Raw genomic sequence first — 6000 nt, 5'->3', positions numbered from 1 at the left:
TGTGACCTCGGTAGAGGTTCCGTGGGGATCCAGCTTCCTGCCCCCCCTGGCAGAGAAGTCCCAACGGGTTATACCAAAATTCAAAGTGGTCATCGAAGGGCTACTCACCCTGAGGAGAGTTCGTGAAGGACTCGGAGACAAGACAGAATGGTCAATATTCGTGTAGGAACATTCTCAAGAGTAGATGAGTGATAGTTAATCACTATATTCCATTGTTAGAGAACAATCTGGTCTTGAAGGTATGGCGAAGGTAAGTATTCAATTAGGAATATTACACAGCATAGGTGAGTATATAATACAGACAAAACATATTCTTCTCATTTCATAGGAAAGGGGTAAATGAAACTATGACATTCATGTATTTCATAGTGTAAATAGGAGCGAAGAGAGACGCACAAGTAATAAAATAGACATTTTATTTCATAAATTGCAGGTTATAGTAGTAACAAATGCAATAAGAAATGTAAAGTTAATTTACAATAATGAATAATGTACATAGACATTGGAAGACTTCAATCTTGAATCTGAAAGAAATTAAAAAATTTAGAAAGCACAAGTTCTAGAGGAACGTCAGTCTTTAACAGAGGAAAAAACACATCATGCCCTTAGGCATGTGGCACTCATGTGAAGTCTATGACATTTCACCTTGGTCAGAACAGTCTATTAGAAACACTAAGTGTCCATGAAATCACTATGTATCACACGAGGGTCAACACAGGCACCCGTAGAGTTAAAGTCCCAAGTAACTCGCTGTTCTATGCAGAGTTAAACTGCAGGTTTCATAACACTACCTGCGGCTACCACGAAATGTTTGACTTCATGCACTTGCTTCGCGTAGTGCTTGAAGAAAACGCGCGAAGATTTCCATCCTGTGAAGCTCTTGAGGCTTTCGAAATCCATACTCTGGAAGAAATTCAGAGAAGACGCGACTTTTCTAGGATCGTGACCTGCGGGTGTACTGTCAGGATCCGCTCTGCGAATGAAATAGGTGGTTTTCGCTCTTAGTTGTTTCAGTGACAGGTCGCTACCCGATGTTTCTCCTTTGAAGAGTTGGCCTCCACCAAAGTCTGAAGTTCTTCGAAGATAGACCTTGAGACTCTCTACTGGACATAGAGAGACATCTTCCTTCAGGGGGCAGATTCTTGGTGGGTAATTCGTTTTTTGCGAGAAACGTCAGATCAGGGAAGAGGGTAAGTTCTCCTGTATCTGTGAACAGGATATGACCCTCGTCTCTTGATAATGCTACTATTTCGTTGACTCGGGCTCCCGAGGCGAGAGCAAAAAGGAATATAACTTTTTGAGTCAGATCCTTGAGAGGGCACGAATCGTTGTCCAAGTTAGAGGCAAAATGGAGCACCTTGTCCAGGGACCAGGAGATAGGTTTTGGCGGAGGTGCTGGGCGTAGTCTAGCGCATGCCTTTGGTAGTTTATTGAAGATATCGCTGGACAGATCAATCTGGAAGGCGTACAGTAGTGGTCTAGTCAAAGCCGATTTGCAGGTAGAAATCGTGTTAGCTGCTAAGCCTTGTCCATGAAGGTGAATGAAGAAGGACATGCAAAAATCAATGGTGATTTCCGTAGGGTTTTTTGCTTTGACGAACGAGACCCACTTTCTCCAGGATGATTCGTATTGCCGTCGTGTGGATTCGGTCTTGTATTCCTCGAGGAAGTCTAGACTTTTCCTCGTGATCCCAAACCTTTTCTTTGCGGCTAGGGAGAGAAAATCATGAGATGAAGGTCCCTGACTTTCAGTGATGAAGCGAAGACAGTCGACTTCTGTACTTGCTGAGAGAGAACTGGGCCCGGGAGGGGGATCAGCATGGGCTGCAGCTCCAGGACCAGGGGGTACAGTACCAATTGCTCCGAGGCCACTTGGGAGCCACTAGGGCCGCTGTCCCTTTGAATGTTCTCAGTTTGGAGAGGACTTTCAGCAGAAGGTTGGTGGGAGGGAACAGGTATATCCTGGACCATCTATTCCAATCCAGTGACATGGCGTCCACTGCTTCTGCCTTGGGGTCCTCGTACGGGGCCACATAACGAGGAAGTTGATTGTTGTCGCTCGTTGCGAAGAGATCGATCTGAAGTTCCGGGACTTGGTGAGAGATGAAGGAGAAGGATCTTGCGTTTAGAGACCATTCCGACTCTATTGGGTTTGTCCGTGATAGAGCGTCCGCTGTCACATTGCGGAATCCTTGTAGGTGAACTGCAGACAGGTGCCATTTCTTCTTTTCTGCCAGACGGAAGATCGGAAGAAGTACCTGATTTATCTGGGGCGATCTCGAGCCCTGACGATTGAGGCATCTGACTACCACCGAGTTGTCCAGAGTCAGACGGATGTGGATCGAGGGAGGCGGAGAGAGTTTCTTTAGAGTGAGAAGGACCGCCATGGCCTCCAAGATGTTGATGTGAAACGTCTTGAATAGGGGAGACCATGTCCCTTGAACCTGTCGTTGGTGGGAGTGACCTCCCCAACCCTCCAGCGAAGCGTCCGTGTGGATGTTGAGTGATGGAGGTGGGTGTTGAAGAGGAATGGACCTTTTCAGGGCCTTTGCTTCCGACCACGGCTTTAGGAGTAACCGAAGTCTGTTTGGGAGCCGTCTCTTGAGGTCTCTTCGAGCGATGGATGCAGAACGTCTCCAGACTCCCGCGGCATCCTTTAGCTGTGCGCGAAGCACTGGGTTTGTCACAGAGGCGAACTGTAGAGAGCCTAGAACTTGTTCCTGCTGTCGTCTTGAGATCCGTTTGGATTTCAGCAGTTTTTTGACAGACCCTGCTATTTCCTTCCTTTTCTTCTGTGGGATGGAAAGGCGGTGTGACTGAAGATCCCAATGGATTCCTAACCATTGGAACTTCTGAGCTGGAGAGAGGTGAGATTTCTTGGTGTTTATCTTGAATCCCAGGTGTTCTAGGAACTGGGTGACTTTGTTGCAGGATCGTACACAATCTTCGGGCGATGTCGCCCAGACCAGCCAGTCGTCTAGGTAGGCCATCACCTGGACGCCGCGAAGGCGGAGCTGTTGATCGATGGCGTCTGCCAGCTTGGTGAAGATCCGTGGGGCCACGTTGAGCCTGAAGGGCATGGCCCTGAAGGCGTAACTTTTCCTTTGGAGTCAAAATCCTAGGTAGGAGGAAGCGTGATGGTTCATAGGAACGTGCCAGTAGGCATCCGCCAGGTCTATAGAGACCGTGTAGGACCCTTGAGGCAGGAGGGTCTGTATTTGTTGAAGAGTCAGCATCTTGAACTTGTTGTTCGCGATGAACTTGTTGAGGGGGGATAAGTCTAGAATGACACTGAGTTTGTCGGAGTCTTTCTTGGGGACGCAAAATAGTCTCCCTTGGAACCTGGTTGACTTTACCCTCCTTATCACCTTCTTGTTCAAGAGTTCTAGGACGTACTCTTCCAGGAGGGGGGTTGACTGTTGGAAAAATTGCTGGAAGGCTGGGGGTTGTTGTGTCCAGCTCCAGCCTAGTCCCTTCTTGACGATGCTGTGTGCCCAGGGATTGAAGGTCCAACGATCCCACCGGAAGCACTTCATTGCTTCTGGCTTCCCGAGGGTTTGCTACCTCGGCTGCTAGCTCCCCTTCCTCCTTTGCCTCTGGAGGGACGGCGAGACACATCTCTGCCTGAACCTCTGCTTGAGCCTCTACCTTTGGGACGAAAGGTAGTGGTTTGCTGCTCAAATGCAGGGGTGAAGACCGGTGACTGAGAGACCATCGGTTGGGTGACCAGCTGAAAGGTCTGTTGTGGCTGAGCTGCCACTTGGGGAGTAGCGGAACCCGGAAACTGCCGTCTCTGTTGACGTTGCTGGGGTTTTGGTTTCTGAGGTTTCCTCTTAGGTTGAGGGCCGTCGTCCTGAGAGGATTTCCTTTTCTTCGACATGCCCCACTTATGGAGAAGGTTCCTGTTCTCCGTGGCGGCTTTGTCGGCGATCTCTTTCACTAGGGAGGAGGGAAAGAGGTGTTTACCCCAGATGTTGGAGGAAATCAGCCTCCGGGGTTCGTGTCTCACTGTAGCGCTCGCGAACACGAATTCACGACAGGCTCTGCGAGCCCTAGTGAAGCTGTACAGGTCCTTCATGACCGTTGCCAAATGCGTTTTGGCAAGGACCATGTAGAAGTCTGGAACCCTAGTGTCACCGGCCATGACTTCAAGCTGTACCTGGAGGGACATTGATGCGGCAAGCCTTTCCTTCGTATCATGTTCCCTACGAAGGAGGTGATCGTTGAGTTTTGGGAGGTCCTCATTAAACTGACGACCAGCAACGTCAGGCTCTAGCTTCCCCACTGTGAATGTCGACTGGACGTCTTTCCAGTGTCTATCATCAGGGGAAGTAGTCAGGGAGAAGGGCCTGCACTCCTCCAGTACAGGGCAAGGTTTCCCTTCTTCCACTGCTTTCAGTACCGCAGTGAAGGCCTTTTCAAGAAAGGGGAAGGTCGCATTGTCCGGTGCGACGAAGGTTGGGTGCTTTTTACTAAGCGCCGGCATCTTGGAATTGGTGAAGCCCCTACTCTTCACCGTGTTGGCTAGCATAGCCTGGGTCTTCAAGAGATCGAACACAATTACCTCCTTCGGTTCGGTCTCTTCTTTAGAGGCGGGTTCGGACCTGAGTCGGACGTAACAGTCCGGATAAGCCTCAAAGTTCGGGAAGAACTCCACTTCTTCCAACGCAATCGAGCCGACCTTCTCACTGATGAAGATCTTGCCCGTGGTGATCGGCATGTGCTCGGCATACCTCCATGGGTTAGTATCCGAGCAGGCAGGGAGGTCCTTAACCGAAATCCTTTTCGGTTGCTTAGAACTTCCGAGGTTAGACCTGAATAGCTCGTGGGTCTCGCGAAGTTTCTTATCCATGAGAGCTTCAAGCATCTTGAAGATCTCCTGAGTGCCTGATGGGATAGGGTCAGGGGTGGCGGACGTTGAAGGAAGGGATTCCTCGATCGGTGTAGGAGTTGGTGCAGGGGTAGAAGTGGGAGCGACCTCTTGCTCCGACTCAGGGTATTCCACCTGATCTTCCTCATAGTCGAGCTCCTCGCCCATGAGGTTCCTCTCCGTAGTTTCCGACACTTCCGACATATGTTCCACGTTGTCGGAATCTAGACGGCACTCATGCATGGACTGGGCCATGACAACATCAGGTTCCACCACTATCTGGACGGTAGGAATCTGATCACTAGGGACCACTGAGTCTTTCGATGCCTTCGGGAATAGCAAGGCCCTCAAATCTTCGGTAGCGAGATACGGTCCGGTGGCGTTCTTCTGGAAGCCACGCACCCACTTGCGTAGCTTCTCCCAAGCGTTGTCCCTTACCTCCGCTGAAGGAGGATCGTCGAACGCTTCGACCAGACGACTCTTGCAGACTGTACAGTGCTGCGGGTCCCAGAATTTCAGGTCGCCTTTCTTGGCGGCGCAGGGGGCGTGGGTCCGACACGCCTTGTGCCCGTAGAAGTCCGGGCGTTTCACTCCACAGAAGTTGTGTTCACACTTCATATACTCCTCCTGTAAAAGAAAGAGATCATGAGTATATGGAAGGCATAAGAATGACTTACATTACTCAAAGGTTAAATTTTAAGTAGTCAAAATTTAACCTAACATTAGATAATTCATGAATATTGTAATGTTTGAGAATAGGAGCGGGAAAGGAAGAAGATAGACACATACTTGTGAATCCCGCCCAGTTGGTTACCGTAACCTTATCAATAGGCAATTTCATTTGTGACCGAGGGACACAAAACGGAAATCCGCATGGATCGCCATAGTGGGTAGAAGCTAAGTTCTAGCAGAGATTGCCTGCGAGGTGTATCAGGGACTGAGACCACTCAGTACCTTGGGTTAAAAGGGTAGTGGGAGACCCCTTATAGATCTAGGTTCCGGCAACCGACCGTGCTAAGACACACAGAGTATGCTGCAAAATTGTAATGTGCAAGAAGACAGCACAGCCACTAGTAGAATGGTAAGACAATACCTATACGTAGAAGTGGCTAAGCCATCTGGCTGCAGTG

The 6000-nt window shown here is 49.5% G+C and overlaps 1 protein-coding gene across 8 annotated transcripts in view; it reads left to right on the top strand.

Moving 5' to 3' along the window:
• Positions 1 to 6000, top strand: part of LOC137635197 (G patch domain-containing protein 2-like) — a 784198-nt gene that overhangs the window by 259559 nt on the left and 518639 nt on the right. The window lies entirely within an intron of this gene.

The sequence above is a fragment of the Palaemon carinicauda genome, unplaced genomic scaffold (assembly GCF_036898095.1).
Source record: "Palaemon carinicauda isolate YSFRI2023 unplaced genomic scaffold, ASM3689809v2 scaffold10, whole genome shotgun sequence".
Lineage (NCBI taxonomy): Eukaryota > Metazoa > Arthropoda > Malacostraca > Decapoda > Palaemonidae > Palaemon > Palaemon carinicauda.
Note: the sequence above shows the minus strand (reverse complement) of the source record. Positions and strands in the feature narration are given on the sequence as shown.